Source organism: Saccoglossus kowalevskii, chromosome 22 (genome assembly GCF_978046115.1).
Source record: "Saccoglossus kowalevskii chromosome 22, keSacKowa6.1, whole genome shotgun sequence".
Lineage (NCBI taxonomy): Eukaryota > Metazoa > Hemichordata > Enteropneusta > Harrimaniidae > Saccoglossus > Saccoglossus kowalevskii.
In genome coordinates, this window is record NC_140662.1 from 9,473,660 (window position 1) to 9,498,014 (window position 24,355).

Genomic DNA, 24,355 nt, shown 5'->3' on the forward strand with positions numbered 1-24,355 from the left:
GTGCAAGGCAGTAAATCACAAATATGGTCACTCGCTTTGGCTGTTAGTTTTCTCGAAAGTTTAAAGATGAGTTTTTGATTTCGTTTACTGAATCATTACCCTGAAATGGAATTGTATAAAGATTTGCTAAATACTGTTTTAAAACTTGTCAATTGAGTCGCAAAACTGAATAAAACTGATTTTTTTTAATTTCTCTCCTAACTTATTAGTCAAAGTCGGCTCGTTGGTCTAGGGGTATGATTCTCGCTTTGGGTGCGAGAGGTCTCGGGTTCAAATCCCGGACGAGCCCACTTTTTTTAACATATTGCATTATTATGCCTGCATTTCAATTCAAGTTATGAAATTCGACAGAAAAACAATAATAGAAATTCTCACAATTATACTGACCGGGGATTTTGCGACCACATCGGAATGTGCCAAGAAGAAGACAATAATGGCAATGAAATGGAGAATTCCCTGCAGTGCAAGGCAGTAAATCACAAATATGGTCACTCGCTTTGGCTGTTAGTTTTCTCGAAAGTTTAAAGATGAGTTTTTGATTTCGTTTACTGAATCATTACCCTGAAATGGAATTGTATAAAGATTTGCTAAATACTGTTTTAAAACTTGTCAATTGAGTCGCAAATCTGAATAAAACTGATTTTTTTTAATTTCTCTCCTAACTTATTAGTCAAAATCGGCTCGTTGGTCTAGGGGTATGATTCTCGCTTTGGGTGCGAGAGGTCTCGGCTTCAAATCCCGGACGAGCCCATAATTTTACCAAAGTTAGAAAAATGGCTGCTGAAGATTCGACTTGCATCAATAAGGCAACCTTTGAACACCTTTAGAAAAGAGATATTTATAAATTATTTTCCGACCTATACATACGTTTGTTGAATGTATGTCTGGCTCGTTGGTCTAAGGGCATGATTCTCGCTTAGGGTGCGAGAGGTCCCGGGTTCAACTCCCGGACGAGCCCATATTTTTTAACATATTGCATTATGATGCCTGCATTTCAATTCAAGTTATGAAATTCGACAGAAAATCAAAAATAGAAATTCTCACAATTATACTGACCAGGGATTTTGCGAGCACATCGGAATGTGCCAACAAGTAGACAATCATGGCAATGAAATGGAGAATTCCCTGCAGTGCAAGGCAGTAAATCACAAATATAGTCACTCGCTTTGGCTGTTAGTTTACTCGAAATTTAAAGATCAGTTTTTGATTTCGTTTACTGAATCATTACCCTGAAATGGAATTGTATAAAGATTTGCTAAATACTATTATAAAACTTGTCAATTGAGTCGCAAAACTGAACAAAACAGATTTTTTTTAGTTTTTCTTAACTCATTAGTCAGAATCGGTTCGTTGGTATAAGCGTATGATTCTCGCTTTGGGTGCGAGAGGTCGCGGGTTTAAATCCCGGACGAGCCCATAATTTTACCAAAGTTAGAAAAATGGCTGCTGAAGATTCGACTTGCATCAATAAGGCAACCTTTGCACACTTTTAGAAAAGAGATATTTATAAATTATTTTCCGACAATCCATACGTTTGTGGAGCGTATGTCTGGCTCGTTGGTATAAGCGTATGATTCTCGCTTTGCGTGCGAGAGGTCTCGGGTTCAAATCCCGGACGAGCCCACATTTTTTAACATATTGCATTATGATGCCTGCATTTCAATTCAAGTTATGAAATTCGACAGAAAAACAATAATAGAAATTCTCACAATTATACTGACCGGGGATTTTGTGACCACATCGGAATGTGCCAACAAGTAGACAATAATGGCAATGAAATGGAGAATTCCCTGCAGTGCAAGGCAGTAAATCACAAATATGGTCACTCGCTTTGGCTGTTAGTTTTCTCGAAAGTTTAAAGATGAGTTTTTGATTTCGTTTACTGAATCATTACCCTGAAATGGAATTGTATAAAGATTTGCTAAATACTGTTTTAAAACTTGTCAATTGAGTCGCAAAACTGAATAAAACTGATTTTTTTAATTTCTCTCCTAACTTATTAGTCAAAATCGGCTCGTTGGTCTAGGGGTATGATTCTCGCTTTGGGTGCGAGACGTCTCGGGTTCAAAACCCGGACGAGCCCACTTTTTTTAACATATTGCATTATTATGCCTGCATTTCAATTCGAGTTATGAAATTCGACAGAAAAACAATAATAGAAATTCTCACAATTATACTGACCGGGGATTTTGCGACCACATCGGAATGTGCCAACAAGTACACAATAATGGCAATGAAATGGAGAATTCCCTGCAGTGCAAGGCAGTAAATCACAAATATGGTCACTCGCTTTGGCTGTTAGTTTTCTCCAAAGTTTAAAGATGAGTTTTTGTTTTCGTTTACTGAATCATTACCCTGAAATGGAATTGTATAAAGATTTGCTAAATACTGTTTTAAAACTTGTCAATTGAGTCGCAAAACTGAATAAAACTGATTTTTTTAATTTTTCTCCTAACTCAATAGTCAGAATCGGCTCGTTGGTCTAGGGGTATGATTCTCGCTTTGGGTGCGAGAGGTCTCGGGTTCAAATCCCGGACGAGCCCATAATTTTACCAAAGTTAGAAAAATGGCTGCTGAAGATTCGACTTGCATCAATAAGGCAACCTTTGAACACCTTTAGAAAAGAGATATTTATAAATTATTTTCCGACCTATACATACGTTTGTTGAATGTATGTCTGGCTCGTTGGTCTAAGGGCATGATTCTCGCTTAGGGTGCGAGAGGTCTCGGGTTCAAATCCCGGACGAGCCCACTTTTTTAACATATTGCATTATTATGCCAGCATTTCAATTCAAGTTATGAAATTCGACAGAAAAACAATAATAGAAATTCTCACAATTATACTGACCGGGGATTTTGGGACCACATCGGAATGTGCCAACAAGAAGACAATAATGGCAATGAAATGGAGAATTCCCTGCAGTGCAAGGCAGTAAATCACAAATATGGTCACTCGCTTTGGCTGTTAGTTTTCTCGAAAGTTTAAAGATGAGTTTTTGATTTCGTTTACTGAATCATTACCCTGAAATGGAATTGTATAAAGATTTGCTAAATACTGTTTTAAAACTTGTCAATTGAGTCGCAAAACTGAATAAAACTGATTTTTTTTAATTTCTCTCCTAACTTATTAGTCAAAATCGGCTCGTTGGACTAGGGGTATGATTCTCGCTTTGGGTGCGAGAGGTCTCGGGTTTAAAACCCGGACGAGCCCACGTTTTTTAACATATTGCATTATTATGCCTGCATTTCAATTCGAGTTATGAAATTCGACAGAAAAACAATAATAGAAATTCTCACAATTATACTGACCGGGGATTTTGCGACCACATCGGAATGTGCCAACAAGAAGACAATAATGGCAATTAAATGGAGAATTCCCTGCAGTGCAAGGCAGTAAATCACAAATATGGTCACTCGCTTTGGCTGTTAGTTTTCTCGAAAGTTTAAAGATGAGTTTTTGATTTCGTTTACTGAATCATTACCCTGAAATAGAATTGTATAAAGATTTGCTAAATACTGTTTTAAAACTTGTCAATTGAGTCGCAAAACTGAATAAAACTGATTTTTTTTAATTTCTCTCCTAACTTATTAGTCAAAATCGGCTCGTTGGTCTAGGGGTATGATTCTCGCTTTGGGTGCGAGAGGTCTCGGCTTCAAATCCCGGACGAGCCCATAATTTTACCAAAGTTAGAAAAATGGCTGCTGAAGATTCGACTTGCATCAATAAGGCAACCTTTGAACACTTTTAGAAAAGAGATATTTATAAATTATTTTCCGACCTATACATACGTTTGTTGAATGTATGTCTGGCTCGTTGGTCTAAGGGCATGATTCTCGCTTAGGGTGCGAGAGGTCCTGGATTCAACTCCCGGACGAGCCCATATTTTTTAACATATTTCATTATGATGCCTGCATTTCAATTCAAGTTATGAAATTCGACAGAAAAACAATAATAGAAATTCTCACAATTATACTGACCGGGGATTTTGCGACCACATCGGAATGTGCCAACAAGTAGACAATCATGGCAATGAAATGGAGAATTCCCTGCAGTGCAAGGCAGTAAATCACAAATATAGTCACTCGCTTTGGCTGTTAGTTTACTCGAAATTTAATGATCAGTTTTTGATTTCGTTTACTGAATCATTACCATGAAATGGAATTGTGTAAAGATTTGCTAAATACTGTTTTAAAACTTGTCAATTGAGTCGCAAAACTGAATAAAACTGATTTTTTTAATTTTTCTCCTAACTCAATAGTCAGAATCGGCTCGTTGGTCTAGGGGTATGATTCTCGCTTTGGGTGCGAGAGGTCTCGGGTTCAAATCCCGGACGAGCCCACTTTTTTTAACATATTGCATTATTATGCCTGCATTTCAATTCAAGTTATGAAATTCGACAGAAAAACAATAATAGAAATTCTCACAATTATACTGACCGGGGATTTTGCGACCACATCGGAATGTGCCAACAAGAAGACAATAATGGCAATGAAATGGAGAATTCCCTGCAGTGCAAGGCAGTAAATCACAAATATAGTCACTCGCTTTGGCTGTTAGTTTACTCGAAATTTAATGATCAGTTTTTGATTTCGTTTACTGAATCATTACCCTGAAATGGAATTGTGTAAAAATTTGCTAAATACTGTTTTAAAACTTGTCAATTGAGTCACAAAACTGAATAAAACTGATTTTTTTAATTTTTCTCCTAACTCAATAGTCAAAATCGGCTCGTTGGTCTAGGGGTATGATTCTCGCTTTGGGTGCGAGAGGTCTCGGCTTCAAATCCCGGACGAGCCCATAATTTTACCAAAGTTAGAAAAATGGCTGCTGAAGATTCGACTTGCATCAATAAGGCAACATTTGAACACTTTTAGAAAAGAGATATTTATAAATTATTTTCCGACCTATACATACGTTTGTTGAATGTATGTCTGGCTTGTTGGTCTAAGGGCATGATTCTCGCTTAGGGTGCGAGAGGTCCTGGATTCAACTCCCGGACGAGCCCATATTTTTTAACATATTTCATTATGATGCCTGCATTTCAATTCAAGTTATGAAATTCGACAGAAAAACAATAATAGAAATTCTCACAATTATACTGACCGGGGATTTTGCGACCACATCGGAATGTGCCAACAAGTAGACAATCATGGCAATGAAATGGAGAATTCCCTGCAGTGCAAGGCAGTAAATCACAAATATAGTCACTCGCTTTGGCTGTTAGTTTACTCGAAATTTAATGATCAGTTTTTGATTTCGTTTACTTAATCATTACCCTGAAATGGAATTGTGTAAAGATTTGCTAAATACTATTTTAAAACTTGTCAATTGAGTCGCAAAACTGAACAAAACAGTTTTTTTTTAATTTTTCTTAACTCATTAGTCAGAATCGGCTCGTTGGTCTAGGGGTATGATTCTCGCTTTGGGTGCGAGAGGTCTCGGGTTCAAATCCCGGACGAGCCCACATTTTTTAACATATTGCATTATGATGCCTGCATTTCAATTCAAGTTATGAAATTCGACAGAAAAACAAAAATAGAAATTCTCACAATTATACTGACCGGGGATTTTGTGACCACATCGGAATGTGCCAACAAGTAGACAATAATGGCAATGAAATGGAGAATTCCCTGCAGTGCAAGGCAGTAAATCACAAATATGGTCACTCGCTTTGGCTGTTAGTTTTCTCGAAAGTTTAAAGATGAGTTTTTGATTTCGTTTACTGAATCATTACCCTGAAATGGAATTGTATAAAGATTTGCTAAATACTGTTTTAAAACTTGTCAATTGAGTCGCAAAACTGAATAAAACTGATTTTTTTTAATTTCTCTCCTAACTTATTAGTCAAAATCGGCTCGTTGGTCTAGGGGTATGATTCTCGCTTTGGGTGCGAGAGGTCTCGGCTTCAAATCCCGGACGAGAACATAATTTTACCAAAGTTAGAAAAATGGCTGCTGAAGATTCGACTTGCATCAATAAGGCAACCTTTGAACACTTTTAGAAAAGAGATATTTATAAATTATTTTCCGACCTATACATACGTTTGTTGAATGTATGTCTGGCTCGTTGGTCTAAGGGCATGATTCTCGCTTAGGGTGCGAGAGGTCCTGGGTTCAACTCCCAGACGAGCCCATATTTTTTAACATATTTCATTATGATGCCTGCATTTCAATTCAAGTTATGAAATTCGACAGAAAAACAATAATAGAAATTCTCACAATTATACTGACCGGGGATTTTGCGACCACATCGGAATGTGCCAACAAGTAGACAATCATGGCAATGAAATGGAGAATTCCCTGCAGTGCAAGGCAGTAAATCACAAATATGGTCACTCGCTTTGGCTGTTAGTTTACTCGAAATTTAAAGATCAGTTTTTGATTTCGTTTACTGAATCATTACCCTGAAATGGAATTGTGTAAAGATTTGCTAAATACTATTTTAAAACTTGTCAATTGAGTCGCAAAACTGAACAAAACAGTTTTTTTTTAATTTTTCTTAAATCATTAGTCAGAATCGGCTCGTTGGTCTAGGGGTATGATTCTCGCTTTGGGTGCGAGAGGTCTCGGATTCAAATCCCGGACGAGCCCACATTTTTTAACATATTGCATTATGATGCCTGCATTTCAATTCAAGTTATGAAATTCGACAGAAAAACAATAATAGAAATTCTCACAATTATACTGACCGGGGATTTTGCGACCACATCGGAATGTGCCAACAAGAAGACAATAATGGCAATGAAATGGAGAATTCCCTGCAGTGCAAGGCAGTAAATCACAAATATAGTCACTCGCTTTGGCTGTTAGTTTACTCGAAATTTAATGATCAGTTTTTGATTTCGTTTACTGAATCATTACCCTGAAATGGAATTGTGTAAAGATTTGCTAAATACTGTTTTAAAACTTGTCAATTGAGTCGCAAAACTGAATAAAACTGATTTTTTTAATTTTTCTCCTAACTCAATAGTCAGAATCGGCTCGTTGGTCTAGGGGTATGATTCTCGCTTTGGGTGCGAGAGGTCTCGGGTTCAAATCCCGGACGAGCCCACATTTTTTAACATATTGCATTATTATGCCTGCATTTCAATTCAAGTTATGAAATTCGACAGAAAAACAATAATAGAAATTCTCACAATTATACTGACCGGGGATTTTGCGACCACATCGGAATGTGCCAACAAGAAGACAATAATGGCAATGAAATGGAGAATTCCCTGCAGTGCAAGGCAGTAAATCACAAATATGGTCACTCGCTTTGGCTGTTAGTTTTCTCGAAAGTTTAAAGATGAGTTTTTGATTTCGTTTACTGAATCATTACCCTGAAATGGAATTGTATAAAGATTTGCTAAATACTGTTTTAAAACTTGTCAATTGAGTCGCAAAACTGAATAAAACTGATTTTTTTTAATTTCTCTCCTAACTTATTAGTCAAAATCGGCTCGTTGGTCTAGGGGTATGATTCTCGCTTTGGGTGCGAGAGGTCTCGGGTTCAAAACCCGGACGAGCCCACTTTTTTTAACATATTGCATTATTATGCCTGCATTTCAATTCGAGTTATGAAATTCGACAGAAAAACAATAATAGAAATTCTCACAATTATACTGACCGGGGATTTTGCGACCACATCGGAATGTGCCAACAAGAAGACAATAATGGCAATTAAATGGAGAATTCCCTGCAGTGCAAGGCAGTAAATCACAAATATGGTCACTCGCTTTGGCTGTTAGTTTTCTCGAAAGTTTAAAGATGAGTTTTTGATTTCGTTTACTGAATCATTACCCTGAAATGGAATTGTATAAAGATTTGCTAAATACTGTTTTAAAACTTGTCAATTGAGTCGCAAAACTGAATAAAACTGATTTTTTTTAATTTCTCTCCTAACTTATTAGTCAAAATCGGCTCGTTGGTCTAGGGGTATGATTCTCGCTTTGGGTGCGAGAGGTCTCGGCTTCAAATCCCGGACGAGCCCATAATTTTACCAAAGTTAGAAAAATGGCTGCTGAAGATTCGACTTGCATCAATAAGGCAACCTTTGAACACTTTTAGAAAAGAGATATTTATAAATTATTTTCCGACCTATACATACGTTTGTTGAATGTATGTCTGGCTCGTTGGTCTAAGGGCATGATTCTCGCTTAGGGTGCGAGAGGTCCTGGATTCAACTCCCGGACGAGCCCATATTTTTTAACATATTTCATTATGATGCCTGCATTTCAATTCAAGTTATGAAATTCGACAGAAAAACAATAATAGAAATTCTCACAATTATACTGACCGGGGATTTTGCGACCACATCGGAATGTGCCAACAAGTAGACAATCATGGCAATGAAATGGAGAATTCCCTGCAGTGCAAGGCAGTAAATCACAAATATAGTCACTCGCTTTGGCTGTTAGTTTACTCGAAATTTAATGATCAGTTTTTGATTTCGTTTACTTAATCATTACCCTGAAATGGAATTGTGTAAAGATTTGCTAAATACTATTTTAAAACTTGTCAATTGAGTCGCAAAACTGAACAAAACAGTTTTTTTTTAATTTTTCTTAACTCATTAGGCAGAATCGGCTCGTTGGTCTAGGGGTATGATTCTCGCTTTGGGTGCGAGAGGTCTCGGGTTCAAATCCCGGACGAGCCCACATTTTTTAACATATTGCATTATGATGCCTGCATTTCAATTCAAGTTATGAAATTCGACAGAAAAACAAAAATAGAAATTCTCACAATTATACTGACCGGGGATTTTGTGACCACATCGGAATGTGCCAACAAGTAGACAATAATGGCAATGAAATGGAGAATTCCCTGCAGTGCAAGGCAGTAAATCACAAATATGGTCACTCGCTTTGGCTGTTAGTTTTCTCGAAAGTTTAAAGATGAGTTTTTGATTTCGTTTACTGAATCATTACCCTGAAATGGAATTGTATAAAGATTTGCTAAATACTGTTTTAAAACTTGTCAATTGAGTCGCAAAACTGAATAAAACTGATTTTTTTTAATTTCTCTCATAACTTATTAGTCAAAATCGGCTCGTTGGTCTAGGGGTATGATTCTCGCTTTGGGTGCGAGAGGTCTCGGGTTCAAAACCCGGACGAGCCCACTTTTTTTAACATATTGCATTATTATGCCTGCATTTCAATTCGAGTTATGAAATTCGACAGAAAAACAATAATAGAAGTTCTCACAATTATACTGACCGGGGATTTTGCGACCACATCGGAATGTGCCAACAAGAAGACAATAATGGCAATTAAATGGAGAATTCCCTGCAGTGCAAGGCAGTAAATCACAAATATGGTCACTCGCTTTGGCTGTTAGTTTTCTCGAAAGTTTAAAGATGAGTTTTTGATTTCGTTTACTGAATCATTACCCTGAAATGGAATTGTATAAAGATTTGCTAAATACTGTTTTAAAACTTGTCAATTGAGTCGCAAAACTGAATAAAACTGATTTTTTTTAATTTCTCTCCTAACTTATTAGTCAAAATCGGCTCGTTGGTCTAGGGGTATGATTCTCGCTTTGGGTGCGAGAGGTCTCGGCTTCAAATCCCGGACGAGCCCATAATTTTACCAAAGTTAGAAAAATGGCTGCTGAAGATTCGACTTGCATCAATAAGGCAACCTTTGAACACTTTTAGAAAAGAGATATTTATAAATTATTTTCCGACCTATACATACGTTTGTTGAATGTATGTCTGGCTCGTTGGTCTAAGGGCATGATTCTCGCTTAGGGTGCGAGAGGTCCTGGATTCAACTCCCGGACGAGCCCATATTTTTTAACATATTTCATTATGATGCCTGCATTTCAATTCAAGTTATGAAATTCGACAGAAAAACAATAATAGAAATTCTCACAATTATACTGACCGGGGATTTTGCGACCACATCGGAATGTGCCAACAAGTAGACAATCATGGCAATGAAATGGAGAATTCCCTGCAGTGCAAGGCAGTAAATCACAAATATAGTCACTCGCTTTGGCTGTTAGTTTACTCGAAATTTAATGATCAGTTTTTGATTTCGTTTACTTAATCATTACCCTGAAATGGAATTGTGTAAAGATTTGCTAAATACTATTTTAAAACTTGTCAATTGAGTCGCAAAACTGAACAAAACAGTTTTTTTTTAATTTTTCTTAACTCATTAGGCAGAATCGGCTCGTTGGTCTAGGGGTATGATTCTCGCTTTGGGTGCGAGAGGTCTCGGGTTCAAATCCCGGACGAGCCCACATTTTTTAACATATTGCATTATGATGCCTGCATTTCAATTCAAGTTATGAAATTCGACAGAAAAACAAAAATAGAAATTCTCACAATTATACTGACCGGGGATTTTGTGACCACATCGGAATGTGCCAACAAGTAGACAATAATGGCAATGAAATGGAGAATTCCCTGCAGTGCAAGGCAGTAAATCACAAATATGGTCACTCGCTTTGGCTGTTAGTTTTCTCGAAAGTTTAAAGATGAGTTTTTGATTTCGTTTACTGAATCATTACCCTGAAATGGAATTGTATAAAGATTTGCTAAATACTGTTTTAAAACTTGTCAATTGAGTCGCAAAACTGAATAAAACTGATTTTTTTTAATTTCTCTCCTAACTTATTAGTCAAAATCGGCTCGTTGGTCTAGGGGTATGATTCTCGCTTTGGGTGCGAGAGGTCTCGGGTTCAAATCCCGGACGAGCCCACATTTTTTAACATATTGCATTATGATGCCTGCATTTCAATTCAAGTTATGAAATTCGACAGAAAAACAATAATAGAAATTCTCACAATTATACTGACCGGGGATTTTGCGACCACATCGGAATGTGCCAACAAGTACACAATAATGGCAATGAAATGGAGAATTCCCTGCAGTGCAAGGCAGTAAATCACAAATATGGTCACTCGCTTTGGCTGTTAGTTTTCTCGAAAGTTTAAAGATGAGTTTTTGATTTCGTTTACTGAATCATTACCCTGAAATGGAATTGTATAAAGATTTGCTAAATACTATTTTAAAACTTGTCAATTGAGTCGCAAAACTGAACAAAACAGTTTTGTTTTAATTTTTCTTAACTCATTAGTCAGAATCGGCTCGTTGGTCTAGGGGTATGATTCTCGCATTGGGTGCGAGAGGTCTCGGGTTCAAATCCCGGACGAGCCCACTTTTTTAACATATTGCATTATTATGCCTGCATTTCAATTCAAGTTATGAAATTCGACAGAAAAACATAATAGAAATTCTCACAATTATACTGACCGGGGATTTTGCGACCACATCGGAATGTGCCAACAAGAAGACAATAATGGCAATGAAATGGAGAATTCCCTGCAGTGCAAGGCAGTAAATCACAAATATGGTCACTCGCTTTGGCTGTTAGTTTTCTCGAAAGTTTAAAGATGAGTTTTTGATTTCGTTTACTGAATCATTACCCTGAAAAGGAATTGTATAAAGATTTGCTAAATACTGTTTTAAAACTTGTCAATTGAGTCGCAAAACTGAATAAAACTGATTTTTTTTAATTGTTCTCCTAACTCAAAAGTCAGAATCGGCTCGTTGGTCTAGGGGTATGATTCTCGCTTTGGGTGCGAGAGGTCTCGGGTTCAAATCCCGGACGAGCCCACTTTTTTTAACATATTGCATTATTATGCCTGCATTTCAATTCAAGTTATGAAATTCGACAGAAAAACAATAATAGAAATTCTCACAATTATACTGACCGGGGATTTTGCGACCACATCGGAATGTGCCAACAAGAAGACAATAATGGCAATGAAATGGAGAATTCCCTGCAGTGCAAGGCAGTAAATCACAAATATGGTCACTCGCTTTGGCTGTTAGTTTTCTCGAAAGTTTAAAGATGAGTTTTTGATTTCGTTTACTGAATCATTACCCTGAAATGGAATTGTATAAAGATTTGCTAAATACTGTTTTAAAACTTGTCAATTGAGTCGCAAAACTGAATAAAACTGATTATTTTTAATTTCTCTCCTAACTCATTAGTCAGAATCGGCTCGTTGGTCTAGGGGTATGATTCTCGCTTTGGGTGCGAGAGGTCTCGGGTTCAAATCCCGGACGAGCCCATAATTTTACCAAAGTTAGAAAAATGGCTGCTGAAGATTCGACTTGCATCAATAAGGCAACCTTTGAACACTTTTAGAAAAGAGATATTTATAAATTATTTTCCGACCTATACATACGTTTGTTGAATGTATGTCTGGCTCGTTGGTCTAGGGTTATGATTCTCGCTTTGGGTGCGAGAGGTCTCAGGTTCAAATCCCAGACGAGCCCACATTTTTTAACATATTGCATTATGATGCCTGCATTTCAATTCAAGTTATGAAATTCGACAGAAAAACAATAATAGAAATTCTCACAATTATACTGACCGGGGATTTTGCGACCACATCGGAATGTGCCAACAAGTACACAATAATGGCAATGAAATGGAGAATTCCCTGCAGTGCAAGGCAGTAAATCACAAATATGGTCACTCGCTTTGGCTGTTAGTTTTCTCCAAAGTTTAAAGATGAGTTTTTGATTTCGTTTACTGAATCATTACCCTGAAATGGAATTGTATAAAGATTTGCTAAATACTGTTTTAAAACTTGTCAATTGAGTCGCAAAACTGAATAAAACTGATTTTTTTTAATTTTTCTCCTAACTCAATAGTCAGAATCGGCTCGTTGGTCTAGGGGTATGATTCTCGCATTGGGTGCGAGAGGTCTCGGGTTCAAATCCCGGAAGAGCCCACTTTTTTTAACATATTGCATTATTATGCCTGCATTTCAATTCAAGTTATGAAATTCGACAGAAAAACAATAATAGAAATTCTCACAATTATACTGACCGGGGATTTTGCGACCACATCGGAATGTGCCAACAAGAAGACAATAATGGCAATGAAATGGAGAATTCCCTGCAGTGCAAGGCAGTAAATCACAAATATGGTCACTCGCTTTGGCTGTTACTTTTCTCGAAAGTTTAAAGATGAGTTTTTGATTTCGTTTACTGAATCATTACCCTGAAATGGAATTGTATAAAGATTTGCTAAATACTGTTTTAAAACTTGTCAATTGAGTCGCAAAACTGAATAAAACTGATTTTTTTTAATTTTTCTCCTAACTCAATAGTCAGAATCGGCTCGTTGGTCTAGGGGTATGATTCTCGCTTTGGGTGCGAGAGGTCTCGGGTTCAAATCCCGGACGAGCCCACTTTTTTTAACATATTGCATTATTATGCCTGCATTTCAATTCAAGTTATGAAATTCGACAGAAAAACAATAATAGAAATTCTCACAATTATACTGACCGGGGATTTTGCGACCACATCGGAATGTGCCAACAAGAAGACAATAATGGCAATGAAATGGAGAATTCCCTGCAGTGCAAGGCAGTAAATCACAAATATGGTCACTCGCTTTGGCTGTTAGTTTTCTCGAAAGTTTAAAGATGAGTTTTTGATTTCGTTTACTGAATCATTACCCTGAAATGGAATTGTATAAAGATTTGCTAAATACTGTTTTAAAACTTGTCAATTGAGTCGCAAAACTGAATAAAACTGATTTTTTTTAATTTCTCTCCTAACTTATTAGTCAAAATCGGCTCGTTGGTCTAGGGGTATGATTCTCGCTTTGGGTGCGAGAGGTCTCGGGTTCAAATCCCGGACGAGCCCACTTTTTATAACGTATTGCATTATTATGCCTGCATTTCAATTCGAGTTATGAAATTCGACAGAAAAACAATAATAGAAATTCCCACAATTATACTGACCGGGGATTTTGCGACCACATCGGAATGTGCCAACAAGAAGACAATAATGGCAATGAAATGGAGAATTCCCTGCAGTGCAAGGCAGTAAATCACAAATATGGTCACTCGCTTTGGCTGTTAGTTTTCTCGAAAGTTTAAAGATGAGTTTTTGATTTCGTTTACTGAATCATTACCCTGAAATGGAATTGTATAAAGATTTGCTAAATACTGTTTTAAAACTTGTCAATTGAGTCGCAAAACTGAATAAAACTGATTTTTTTTAATTTCTCTCCTAACTTATTAGTCAAAATCGGCTCGTTGGTATAGGGGTATGATTCTCGCTTTGGGTGCGAGAGGTCTCGGCTTCAAATCCCGGACGAGCCCATAAATTTACCAAAGTTAGAAAAATGGCTGCTGAAGATTCGACTTGCATCAATAAGGCAACCTTTGAACACTTTTAGAAAAGAGATATTTATAAATTATTTTCCGACCTATACATACGTTTGTTGAATGTATGTCTGGCTCGTTGGTCTAAGGGCATGATTCTCGCTTAGGGTGCGAGAGGTGCTGGGTTCAACTCCCGGACGAGCCCATATTTTTTAACATATTTTATTATGATGCCTGCATTTCAATTCAAGTTATGAAATTCGACAGAAAAACAATAATAGAAATTCTCACAATTATACTGACCGGGGATTTTGCGACCACATCGGAATGTGCCAACAAGAAGACAATAATGGCAATGAAATGGAGAATTCCCTGCAGTGCAAGGCAGTAAATCACAAATATGGTCACTCGCTTTGGCTGTTAGTTTTCTCGAAAGTTTAAAGATGAGTTTTTGATTTCGTTTACTGAATCATTACCCTGAAATGGAATTGTATAAAGATTTGCTAAATACTGTTTTAAAACTTGTCAATTGAGTCGCAAAACTGAATAAAACTGATTTTTTTTAATTTCTCTCCTAACTTATTAGTCAAAATCGGCTCGTTGGTCTAGGGGTATGATTCTCGCTTTGGGTGCGAGAGGTCTCGGCTTCAAATCCCGGACGAGCCCATAAATTTACCAAAGTTAGAAAAATGGCTGCTGAAGATTCGACTTGCATCAATAAGGCAACCTTTGAACACTTTTAGAAAAGAGATATTTATAAATTATTTTCCGACCTATACATACGTTTGTTGAATGTATGTCTGGCTCGTTGGTCTAAGGGCATGATTCTCGCTTAGGGTGCGAGAGGTGCTGGGTTCAACTCCCGGACGAGCCCATATTTTTTAACATATTTTATTATGATGCCTGCATTTCAATTCAAGTTATGAAATTCGACAGAAAAACAATAATAGAAATTCTCACAATCATACTGACCGGGGATTTTGCGACCACATCGGAATGTGCCAACAAGTAGACAATAATGGCAATGAAATGGAGAATTCCCTGCAGTGCAAGGCAGTAAATCACAAATATGGTCACTCGCATTGGCTGTTAGTTTTCTCCAAAGTTTAAAGATGAGTTTTTGATTTCGTTTACTGAATCATTACCCTGAAAAGGAATTGTATAAAGATTTGCTAAATACTGTTTTAAAACTTGTCAATTGAGTCGCAAAACTGAATAAAGCTCATTTTTTTTAATTTTTCTCCTAACTCAATAGTCAGAATCGGCTCGTTGGTCTAGGGGTATGATTCTCGCTTTGGGTGCGAGAGGTCTCGGGTTCAAATCCCGGACGAGCCCACTTTTTTTAACATATTGCATTATTATGCCTGCATTTCAATTCAAGTTATGAAATTCGACAAAAAAACAATAATAGAAATTCTCACAATTATACTGACCGGGGATTTTGCGACCACATCGGAATGTGCCAACAAGTACACAATAATGGCAATGAAATGGAGAATTCCCTGCAGTGCAAGGCAGTAAATCACAAATATGGTCACTCGCTTTGGCTGTTAGATTTCTCGAAAGTTTAAAGATGAGTTTTTGATTTCGTTTACTGAATCATTACCCTGAAATGGAATTGTATAAAGATTTGCTAAATACTATTTTAAAACTTGTCAATTGAGTCGCAAAACTGAACAAAACAGATTTTTTTTAATTTTTCTTAACTTATTAGTCAGAATCGGCTCGTTGGTCTAGGGGTATGATTGTCGCTTTGGGTGCGAGAGGTCTCGGGTTCAAATCCCGGACGAGCCCACATTTTTTAACATATTGCATTATGATGCCTGCATTTCAATTCAAGTTATGAAATTCGACAGAAAAACAATAATAGAAATTCTCACAATTATACTGACCGGGGATTTTGCGACCACATCGGAATGTGCCAACAAGTAGACAATAATGGCAATGAAATGGAGAATTCCCTGCAGTGCAAGGCAGTAAATCACAAATATGGTCACTCGCTTTGGCTGTTAGTTTTCTCGAAAGTTTAAAGATGAGTTTTTGATTTCGTTTACTGAATCATTACCCTGAAATGGAATTGTATAAAGATTTGCTAAATACTATTTTAAAACTTGTCAATTGAGTCGCAAAACTGAACAAAACAGTTTTTTTTTTAATTTTTCTTAACTCATTAGTCAGAATCGGCTCGTTGGTCTAGGGGTATGATTCTCGCTTTGGGTGCGAGAGGTCTCGGGTTCAAATCCTGGACGAGCCCACATTTTTTAACATATTGCATTATGATGCCTGCATTTCAATTCAAGTTATGAAATTCGACAGAAAAACAATAATAGAAATTCTCACAATTATACTGACCGGGGATTTTGCGAGCACATCGGAATGTGCCAACAAGTAGACAATAATGGCAATGAAATGGAGAATTCCCTGCAGTGCAAGGCAGTAAATCACAAATATGGTCACTCGCATTGGCTGTTAGTTTTCTCCAAAGTTTAAAGATGAGTTTTTGATTTCGTTTACTGAATCATTACCCTGAAATGGAATTGTATAAAGATTTGCTAAATACTGTTTTAAAACTTGTCAATTGAGTCGCAAAACTGAATAAAACTGATTTTTTTTAATTTTTCTCCTAACTCAATAGTCAGAATCGGCTCGTTGGTCTAGGGGTATGATTCTCGCTTTGGGTGCGAGAGGTCTCGGGTTCAAATCCCGGACGAGCCCACTTTTTATAACATATTGCATTATTATGCCTGCATTTCAATTCGAGTTATGAAATTCGACAGAAAAACAATAATAGAAATTCCCACAATTATACTGACCGGGGATTTTGCGACCACATCGGAATGTGCCAACAAGAAGACAATAATGGCAATGAAATGGAGAATTCCCTGCAGTGCAAGGCAGTAAATCACAAATATGGTCACTCGCTTTGGCTGTTAGTTTTCTCGAAAGTTTAAAGATGAGTTTTTGATTTCGTTTACTGAATCATTACCCTGAAATGGAATTGTATAAAGATTTGCTAAATACTGTTTTAAAACTTGTCAATTGAGTCGCAAAACTGAATAAAACTGATTTTTTTTAATTTCTCTCCTAACTTATTAGTCAAAATCGGCTCGTTGGTCTAGGGGTATGATTCTCGCTTTGGGTGCGAGAGGTCTCGGCTTCAAATCCCGGACGAGCCCATAAATTTACCAAAGTTAGAAAAATGGCTGCTGAAGATTCGACTTGCATCAATAAGGCAACCTTTGAACACTTTTAGAAAAGAGATATTTATAAATTATTTTCCGACCTATACATACGTTTGTTGAATGTATGTCTGGCTCGTTGGTCTAAGGGCATGATTCTCGCTTTGGGTGCGAGAGGTCTCGGGTTCAAATCCCGGACGAGCCCACATTTTTTAACATATTGCATTATGATGCCTGCATTTCAATTCAAGTTATGAAATTCGACAGAAAAACAATAATAGAAATTCTCACAATTATACTGACCGGGGATTTTGCGAGCACATCGGAATGTGCCAACAAGTAGACAATAATGGCAATGAAATGGAGAATTCCCTGCAGTGCAAGGCAGTAAATCACAAATATGGTCACTCGCTTTGGCTGTTAGTTTTCTCGAAAGTTTAAAGATGAGTTTTTGATTTCGTTTACTGAATCATTACCCTGAAATGGAATTGTATAAAGATTTGCTAAATACTGTTTTAAAACTTGTCAATTGAGTCGCAAAACTGAATAAAACTGATTTTTTTTAATTTCTCTCATAACTTATTAGTCAAAATCGGCTCGTTGGTCTAGGGGTATGATTCTCGCTTTGGGTGCGAGAGGTCTCGGGTTCAAAACCCGGACGAGCCCACTTTTTTTAACATATTGCATTATTATGCCTGCATTTCAATTCGAGTTATGAAATTCGACAGAAAAACAATAATAGAAGTTCTCACAATTATACTGACCGGGGATTTTGCGACCACATCGGAATGTGCCAACAAGTAGACAATAATGGCAATGAAATGGAGAATTCCCTGCAGTGCAAGGCAGTAAATCACAAATATGGTCACTCGCTTTGGCTGTTAGTTTTCTCGAAAGTTTAAAGATGAGTTTTTGATTTCGTTTACTGAATCATTACCCTGAAATGGAATTGTATAAAGATTTGCTAAATACTATTTTAAAACTTGTCAATTGAGTCGCAAAACTGAACAAAACAGTTTTTTTTTTAATTTTTCTTAACTCATTAGTCAGAATCGGCTCGTTGGTCTAGGGGTATGATTCTCGCTTTGGGTGCGAGAGGTCTCGGCTTCAAATCCCGGACGAGCCCACATTTTTTAACATATTGCATTATGATGCCTGCATTTCAATTCAAGTTATGAAATTCGACAGAAAAACAATAATAGAAATTCTCACAATTATACTGACCGGGGATTTTGCGAGCACATCGGAATGTGCCAACAAGTAGACAATAATGGCAATGAAATGGAGAATTCCCTGCAGTGCAAGGCAGTAAATCACAAATATGGTCACTCGCATTGGCTGTTAGTTTTCTCCAAAGTTTAAAGATGAGTTTTTGATTTCGTTTACTGAATCATTACCCTGAAATGGAATTGTATAAAGATTTGCTAAATACTGTTTTAAAACTTGTCAATTGAGTCGCAAAACTGAATAAAACTGATTTTTTTTAATTTTTCTCCTAACTCAATAGTCAGAATCGGCTCGTTGGTCTAGGGGTATGATTCTCGCTTTGGGTGCGAGACGTCTTGGGTTCAAATCCCGGACGAGCCCACTTTTTATAACATATTGCATTATTATGCCTGCATTTCAATTCGAGTTATGAAATTCGACAGAAAAACAATAATAGAAATTCCCACAATTATACTGACCGGGGATTTTGCGACCACATCGGAATGTGCCAACAAGAAGACAATAATGGCAATGAAATGGAGAATTCCCTGCAGTGCAAGGCAGTAAATCACAAATATGGTCACTCGCTTTGGCTGTTAGTTTTCTCGAAAGTTTAAAGATGAGTTTTTGATTTCGTTTACTGAATCATTACACTGAAATGGAATTGTATAAAGATTTGCTAAATACTGTTTTAAAACTTGTCAATTGAGTCGCAAAACTGAATAAAACTGATTTTTTTTAATTTCTCTCCTAACTTATTAGTCAAAATCGGCTCGTTGGTCTAGGGGTATGATTCTCGCTTTGGGTGCGAGAGGTCTCGGCTTCAAATCCCGGACGAGCCCATAAATTTACCAAAGTTAGAAAAATGGCTGCTGAAGATTCGACTTGCATCAATAAGGCAACCTTTGAACACTTTTAGAAAAGAGATATTTATAAATTATTTTCCGACCTATACATACGTTTGTTGAATGTATGTCTGGCTCGTTGGTCTAAGGGCATGATTCTCGCTTTGGGTGCGAGAGGTCTCGGGTTCAAATCCCGGACGAGCCCACATTTTTTAACATATTGCATTATGATGCCTGCATTTCAATTCAAGTTATGAAATTCGACAGAAAAACAATAATAGAAATTCTCACAATTATACTGACCGGGGATTTTGCGAGCACATCGGAATGTGCCAACAAGTAGACAATAATGGCAATGAAATGGAGAATTCCCTGCAGTGCAAGGCAGTAAATCACAAATATGGTCACTCGCATTGGCTGTTAGTTTTCTCCAAAGTTTAAAGATGAGTTTTTGATTTCGTTTACTGAATCATTACCCTGAAAAGGAATTGTATAAAGATTTGCTAAATACTGTTTTAAAACTTGTCAATTGAGTCGCAAAACTGAATAAAGCTGATTTTTTTTAATTTTTCTCCTAATTCAATAGTCAGAATCGGCTCGTTGGTCTAGGGGTATGATTCTCGCTTTGGGTGCGAGAGGTCTCGGGTTCAAATCCCGGACGAGCCCACTTTTTTTAACATATTGCATTATTATGCCTGCATTTCAATTCAAGTTATGAAATTCGACAGAAAAACAATAATAGAAATTCTCACAATTATACTGACCGGGGATTTTGCGACCACATCGGAATGTGCCAACAAGTAGACAATAATGGCAATGAAATGGAGAATTCCCTGCAGTGCAAGGCAGTAAATCACAAATATGGTCACTCGCTTTGGCTGTTAGTTTTCTCGAAAGTTTAAAGATGAGTTTTTGATTTCGTTTACTGAATCATTACCCTGAAATGGAATTGTATAAAGATTTGCTAAATACTGTTTTAAAACTTGTCAATTGAGTCGCAAAACTGAATAAAACTGATTTTTTTTAATTTCTCTCCTAACTCATTAGTCAGAATCGGCTCGTTGGTCTAGGGGTATGATTCTCGCTTTGGGTGCGAGAGGTCTCGGGTTCAAATCCCGGACGAGCCCATAATTTTACCAAAGTAAGAAAAATGGCTGCTGAAGATTCGACTTGCATCAATAAGGCAACCTTTGAACACTTTTAGAAAAGAGATATTTATAAATTATTTTCCGACCTATACATACGTTTGTTGAATGTATGTCTGGCTCGTTGGTCTAGGGGCATGATTCTCGCTTAGGGTGCGAGAGGTCCCGGGTTCAACTCCCGGACGAACCCATATTTTTTAACATATTGCATTATGATGCCTGCATTTCAATTCAAGTTATGAAATTCGACAGAAAAACAAAAATAGAAATTCTCACAATTATACTGACCGGGGATTTTGCGACCACATCGGAATGTGCCAACAAGTAGACAATCATGGCAATGAAATGGAGAATTCCCTGCAGTGCAAGGCAGTAAATCACAAATATAGTCACTCGCTTTGGCTGTTAGTTTACTCGAAATTTAAAGATGAGTTTCTGATTTCGTTTACTGAATCATTACCCTGAAATGGAATTGTATAAAGATTTGATAAATACTGTTTTAAAACTTGTCAATTGAGTCGCAAAACTGAACAAAACTGATTTTTTTTAATTTTTCTTACCTCATTAGTCAGAATCGGCTCGTTGGTCTAGGGGTATGATTCTCGCTTTGGGTGCGAGAGGTCTCGGGTTCAAATCCCGGACGAGCCCACATTTTTTAACATATTGCATTATGATGCCTGCATTTCAATTCAAGTTATGAAATTCGACAGAAAAACAATAATAGAAATTCTCACAATTATACTGACCTTGGATTTTGCGACCACATCGGAATGTGCCAACAAGTAGACAATAATGGCAATGAAATGGAGAATTCCCTGCAGTGCAAGGCAGTAAATCACAAATATGGTCACTCGCTTTGGCTGTTAGTTTTCTCCAAAGTTTAAAGATGAGTTTTTGATTTCGTTTACTGAATCATTACCCTGAAATGGAATTGTATAAAGATTTGCTAAATACTGTTTTAAAACTTGTCAATTGAGTCGCAAAACTGAATGAAACTGATTTTTTTTAATTTCTCTCTTAACTCATTAGTCAGAATCGGCTCGTTGGTCTAGGGGTATGATTCTCGCTTTGGGTGCGAGAGGTCTCGGGTTCAAATCCCGGACGAGCCCATAATTTTACCAAAGTTAGAAAAATGGCTGCTGAAGATTCGACTTGCATCAATAAGGCAACCTTTGAACACTTTTAGAAAAGAGATATTTATAAATTATTTTCCGACCTATACATACGTTTCTTGAATGTATGTCTGGCTCGTTGGTCTAGGGGCATGATTCTCGCTTAGGGTGCGAGAGGTCCCGCGTTCAACTCCCGGACGAGCCCATATTTTTTAACATATTGCATTATGATGCCTGCATTTCAATTCAAGTTATGAAATTTGACAGAAAAACAAAAATAGAAATTCTCACAATTATATTGACCGGGGATTTTGCGACCACATCGGAATGTGCCAACAAGTAGACAATCATGGCAATGAAATGGAGAATTCCCTGCAGTGCAAGGCAGTAAATCACAAATATGGTCACTCGCTTTGGCTGTTAGTTTACTCGAAATTTAAAGATCAGTTTTTGATTTCGTTTACTGAATCATTACCCTGAAATGGAATTGTATAAATATTTGCTAAATACTATTTTAAAACTTGTCAATTGAGTCGCAAAACTGAACAAAACTGATTTTTTTTAATTTTTCTTAACTTATTAGACAGAATCGGTCGTTGGTCTAGGGGTATGATTCTCGCTTTGGGTGCGAGAGGTCTCAGGTTCAAATCCCAGACGAGCCAACATTTTTTAACATATTGCATTATGATGCCTGCATTTCAATTCAAGTTATGAAATTCGACAGAAAAACAATAATAGAAATTCTCACAATTATACTGACCGGGGATTTTGCGACCACATCGGAATGTGCCAACAAGTACACAATAATGGCAATGAAATGGAGTATTCCCTGCAGCGCAAGGCAGTAAATCACAAATATGGTCACACGCTTTGGCTGTTAGTTTTCTCGAAAGTTTAAAGATGAGTTTTTGATTTCGTTTACTGAATCATTACCCTGAAATGGAATTGTATAAAGATTTGCTAAATACTGTTTTAAAACTTGTCAATTGAGTCGCAAAACTGAATAAAACTGATTTTTTTTAATTTTTCTCCTAACTCAATAGTCAGAATCGGCTCGTTGGTCTAGGGGTATGATTCTCGCTTTGGGTGCGAGAGGTCTCGGGTTCAAATCCCGGACGAGCCCACTTTTTTTAACATATTGCATTATTATGCCTGCATTTCAATTCAAGTTATGAAATTCGACAGAAAAACAATAATAGAAATTCTCACAATTATACTGACCGGGGATTTTGCGACCACATCGGAATGTGCCAACAAGAAGACAATAATGGCAATGAAATGGAGAATTCCCTGCAGTGCAAGGCAGTAAATCACAAATATGGTCACTCGCTTTGGCTGTTAGTTTTCTCGAAAGTTTAAAGATGAGTTTTTGATTTCGTTTACTGAATCATTACCCTGAAATGGAATTGTATAAAGATTTGCTAAATACTGTTTTAAAACTTGTCAATTGAGTCGCAAAACTGAATAAAACTGATTTTTTTTAATTTCTCTCCTAACTTATTAGTCAAAATCGGCTCGTTGGTCTAGGGGTATGATTCTCGCTTTGGGTGCGAGAGGTCTCGGGTTCAAATCCCGGACGAGCCCACTTTTTTTAACATATTGCATTATTATGCCTGCATTTCAATTCAAGTTATGAAATTCGACAGAAAAACAATAATAGAAATTCTCACAATTATACTGACCGGGGATTTTGCGACCACATCGGAATGTGCCAACAAGAAGACAATAATGGCAATGAAATGGAGAATTCCCTGCAGTGCATGGCAGTAAATCACAAATATGGTCACTCGCTTTGGCTGTTAGTTTTCTCGAAAGTTTAAAGATGAGTTTTTGATTTCGTTTACTGAATCATTACCCTGAAATGGAATTGTATAAAGATTTGCTAAATACTGTTTTAAAACTTGTCAATTGAGTCGCAAAACTGAATAAAACTGATTTTTTTAAATTTTTCTCCTAACTCAATAGTCAGAATCGGCTCGTTGGTCTAGGGGTATGATTCTCGCTTTGGGTGCGAGAGGTCTCGGGTTCAAATCCCGGACGAGCCCACTTTTTTTAACATATTGCATTATGATGCCTGCATTTCAATTCAAGTTATGAAATTCGACAGAAAAACAAAAATAGAAATTCTCACAATTATATTGACCGGGGATTTTGCGACCACATCGGAATGTGCCAACAAGTAGACAATCATGGCAATGAAATGGAGAATTCCCTGCAGTGCAAGGCAGTAAATCACAAATATAGTCACTCGCTTTGGCTGTTAGTTTACTCGAAATTTAAAGATCAGTTTTTGATTTCGTTTACTGAATCATTACCCTGAAATGGAATTGTATAAATATTTGCTAAATACTATTTTAAAACTTGTCAATTGAGTCGCAAAACTGAACAAAACTGATTTTTTTTAATTTTTCTTAACTTATTAGACAGAATCGGTCGTTGGTCTAGGGGTATGATTCTCGCTTTGGGTGCGAGAGGTCTCAGGTTCAAATCCCAGACGAGCCAACATTTTTTAACATATTGCATTATGATGCCTGCATTTCAATTCAAGTTATGAAATTCGACAGAAAAACAATAATAGAAATTCTCACAATTATACTGACCGGGGATTTTGCGACCACATCGGAATGTGCCAACAAGTACACAATAATGGCAATGAAATGGAGAATTCCCTGCAGTGCAAGGCAGTAAATCACAAATATGGTCACACGCTTTGGCTGTTAGTTTTCTCGAAAGTTTAAAGATGAGTT

General features: G+C 37.0%; 34 non-coding genes across 34 annotated transcripts; all 34 read left to right on the forward strand.

Moving 5' to 3' along the window:
* The first annotated feature begins 217 nt into the window (after positions 1-217).
* On the forward strand, positions 218-289 carry TRNAP-UGG (transfer RNA proline (anticodon UGG)). The gene has a single exon. It is a non-coding gene; the product is annotated as a tRNA-Pro (tRNA).
* Positions 290-886: 597 nt separating this feature from the next.
* TRNAP-AGG (transfer RNA proline (anticodon AGG)) lies at positions 887-958 on the forward strand. Its single transcript has one exon. It is a non-coding gene; the product is annotated as a tRNA-Pro (tRNA).
* Positions 959-2,011: 1,053 nt separating this feature from the next.
* TRNAP-UGG (transfer RNA proline (anticodon UGG)) lies at positions 2,012-2,083 on the forward strand. The gene has a single exon. It is a non-coding gene; the product is annotated as a tRNA-Pro (tRNA).
* Positions 2,084-2,471: 388 nt separating this feature from the next.
* Positions 2,472-2,543, forward strand: TRNAP-UGG (transfer RNA proline (anticodon UGG)). Its single transcript has one exon. It is a non-coding gene; the product is annotated as a tRNA-Pro (tRNA).
* A 136-nt stretch (positions 2,544-2,679) lies between these two features.
* On the forward strand, positions 2,680-2,751 carry TRNAP-AGG (transfer RNA proline (anticodon AGG)). The gene has a single exon. It is a non-coding gene; the product is annotated as a tRNA-Pro (tRNA).
* Positions 2,752-4,267: 1,516 nt separating this feature from the next.
* Positions 4,268-4,339, forward strand: TRNAP-UGG (transfer RNA proline (anticodon UGG)). The gene has a single exon. It is a non-coding gene; the product is annotated as a tRNA-Pro (tRNA).
* Positions 4,340-5,392: 1,053 nt separating this feature from the next.
* On the forward strand, positions 5,393-5,464 carry TRNAP-UGG (transfer RNA proline (anticodon UGG)). Its single transcript has one exon. It is a non-coding gene; the product is annotated as a tRNA-Pro (tRNA).
* A 597-nt stretch (positions 5,465-6,061) lies between these two features.
* TRNAP-AGG (transfer RNA proline (anticodon AGG)) lies at positions 6,062-6,133 on the forward strand. Its single transcript has one exon. It is a non-coding gene; the product is annotated as a tRNA-Pro (tRNA).
* Positions 6,134-6,978: 845 nt separating this feature from the next.
* TRNAP-UGG (transfer RNA proline (anticodon UGG)) lies at positions 6,979-7,050 on the forward strand. Its single transcript has one exon. It is a non-coding gene; the product is annotated as a tRNA-Pro (tRNA).
* Positions 7,051-7,439: 389 nt separating this feature from the next.
* Positions 7,440-7,511, forward strand: TRNAP-UGG (transfer RNA proline (anticodon UGG)). The gene has a single exon. It is a non-coding gene; the product is annotated as a tRNA-Pro (tRNA).
* Positions 7,512-8,566: 1,055 nt separating this feature from the next.
* On the forward strand, positions 8,567-8,638 carry TRNAP-UGG (transfer RNA proline (anticodon UGG)). The gene has a single exon. It is a non-coding gene; the product is annotated as a tRNA-Pro (tRNA).
* Positions 8,639-9,027: 389 nt separating this feature from the next.
* On the forward strand, positions 9,028-9,099 carry TRNAP-UGG (transfer RNA proline (anticodon UGG)). The gene has a single exon. It is a non-coding gene; the product is annotated as a tRNA-Pro (tRNA).
* A 1,055-nt stretch (positions 9,100-10,154) lies between these two features.
* On the forward strand, positions 10,155-10,226 carry TRNAP-UGG (transfer RNA proline (anticodon UGG)). The gene has a single exon. It is a non-coding gene; the product is annotated as a tRNA-Pro (tRNA).
* A 389-nt stretch (positions 10,227-10,615) lies between these two features.
* Positions 10,616-10,687, forward strand: TRNAP-UGG (transfer RNA proline (anticodon UGG)). The gene has a single exon. It is a non-coding gene; the product is annotated as a tRNA-Pro (tRNA).
* Positions 10,688-11,074: 387 nt separating this feature from the next.
* On the forward strand, positions 11,075-11,146 carry TRNAP-UGG (transfer RNA proline (anticodon UGG)). The gene has a single exon. It is a non-coding gene; the product is annotated as a tRNA-Pro (tRNA).
* A 387-nt stretch (positions 11,147-11,533) lies between these two features.
* Positions 11,534-11,605, forward strand: TRNAP-UGG (transfer RNA proline (anticodon UGG)). Its single transcript has one exon. It is a non-coding gene; the product is annotated as a tRNA-Pro (tRNA).
* Positions 11,606-11,994: 389 nt separating this feature from the next.
* On the forward strand, positions 11,995-12,066 carry TRNAP-UGG (transfer RNA proline (anticodon UGG)). Its single transcript has one exon. It is a non-coding gene; the product is annotated as a tRNA-Pro (tRNA).
* Positions 12,067-13,124: 1,058 nt separating this feature from the next.
* On the forward strand, positions 13,125-13,196 carry TRNAP-UGG (transfer RNA proline (anticodon UGG)). The gene has a single exon. It is a non-coding gene; the product is annotated as a tRNA-Pro (tRNA).
* Positions 13,197-13,585: 389 nt separating this feature from the next.
* On the forward strand, positions 13,586-13,657 carry TRNAP-UGG (transfer RNA proline (anticodon UGG)). Its single transcript has one exon. It is a non-coding gene; the product is annotated as a tRNA-Pro (tRNA).
* Positions 13,658-15,384: 1,727 nt separating this feature from the next.
* On the forward strand, positions 15,385-15,456 carry TRNAP-UGG (transfer RNA proline (anticodon UGG)). Its single transcript has one exon. It is a non-coding gene; the product is annotated as a tRNA-Pro (tRNA).
* An 847-nt stretch (positions 15,457-16,303) lies between these two features.
* On the forward strand, positions 16,304-16,375 carry TRNAP-UGG (transfer RNA proline (anticodon UGG)). The gene has a single exon. It is a non-coding gene; the product is annotated as a tRNA-Pro (tRNA).
* Positions 16,376-16,764: 389 nt separating this feature from the next.
* TRNAP-UGG (transfer RNA proline (anticodon UGG)) lies at positions 16,765-16,836 on the forward strand. Its single transcript has one exon. It is a non-coding gene; the product is annotated as a tRNA-Pro (tRNA).
* A 597-nt stretch (positions 16,837-17,433) lies between these two features.
* Positions 17,434-17,505, forward strand: TRNAP-UGG (transfer RNA proline (anticodon UGG)). Its single transcript has one exon. It is a non-coding gene; the product is annotated as a tRNA-Pro (tRNA).
* A 389-nt stretch (positions 17,506-17,894) lies between these two features.
* Positions 17,895-17,966, forward strand: TRNAP-UGG (transfer RNA proline (anticodon UGG)). The gene has a single exon. It is a non-coding gene; the product is annotated as a tRNA-Pro (tRNA).
* Positions 17,967-18,815: 849 nt separating this feature from the next.
* On the forward strand, positions 18,816-18,887 carry TRNAP-UGG (transfer RNA proline (anticodon UGG)). Its single transcript has one exon. It is a non-coding gene; the product is annotated as a tRNA-Pro (tRNA).
* A 597-nt stretch (positions 18,888-19,484) lies between these two features.
* Positions 19,485-19,556, forward strand: TRNAP-UGG (transfer RNA proline (anticodon UGG)). The gene has a single exon. It is a non-coding gene; the product is annotated as a tRNA-Pro (tRNA).
* Positions 19,557-19,945: 389 nt separating this feature from the next.
* On the forward strand, positions 19,946-20,017 carry TRNAP-UGG (transfer RNA proline (anticodon UGG)). Its single transcript has one exon. It is a non-coding gene; the product is annotated as a tRNA-Pro (tRNA).
* Positions 20,018-20,406: 389 nt separating this feature from the next.
* On the forward strand, positions 20,407-20,478 carry TRNAP-UGG (transfer RNA proline (anticodon UGG)). The gene has a single exon. It is a non-coding gene; the product is annotated as a tRNA-Pro (tRNA).
* A 136-nt stretch (positions 20,479-20,614) lies between these two features.
* TRNAP-AGG (transfer RNA proline (anticodon AGG)) lies at positions 20,615-20,686 on the forward strand. The gene has a single exon. It is a non-coding gene; the product is annotated as a tRNA-Pro (tRNA).
* Positions 20,687-21,072: 386 nt separating this feature from the next.
* Positions 21,073-21,144, forward strand: TRNAP-UGG (transfer RNA proline (anticodon UGG)). The gene has a single exon. It is a non-coding gene; the product is annotated as a tRNA-Pro (tRNA).
* Positions 21,145-21,533: 389 nt separating this feature from the next.
* TRNAP-UGG (transfer RNA proline (anticodon UGG)) lies at positions 21,534-21,605 on the forward strand. The gene has a single exon. It is a non-coding gene; the product is annotated as a tRNA-Pro (tRNA).
* A 1,054-nt stretch (positions 21,606-22,659) lies between these two features.
* TRNAP-UGG (transfer RNA proline (anticodon UGG)) lies at positions 22,660-22,731 on the forward strand. Its single transcript has one exon. It is a non-coding gene; the product is annotated as a tRNA-Pro (tRNA).
* A 389-nt stretch (positions 22,732-23,120) lies between these two features.
* TRNAP-UGG (transfer RNA proline (anticodon UGG)) lies at positions 23,121-23,192 on the forward strand. The gene has a single exon. It is a non-coding gene; the product is annotated as a tRNA-Pro (tRNA).
* A 389-nt stretch (positions 23,193-23,581) lies between these two features.
* Positions 23,582-23,653, forward strand: TRNAP-UGG (transfer RNA proline (anticodon UGG)). Its single transcript has one exon. It is a non-coding gene; the product is annotated as a tRNA-Pro (tRNA).
* Positions 23,654-24,355: the final 702 nt, after the last annotated feature.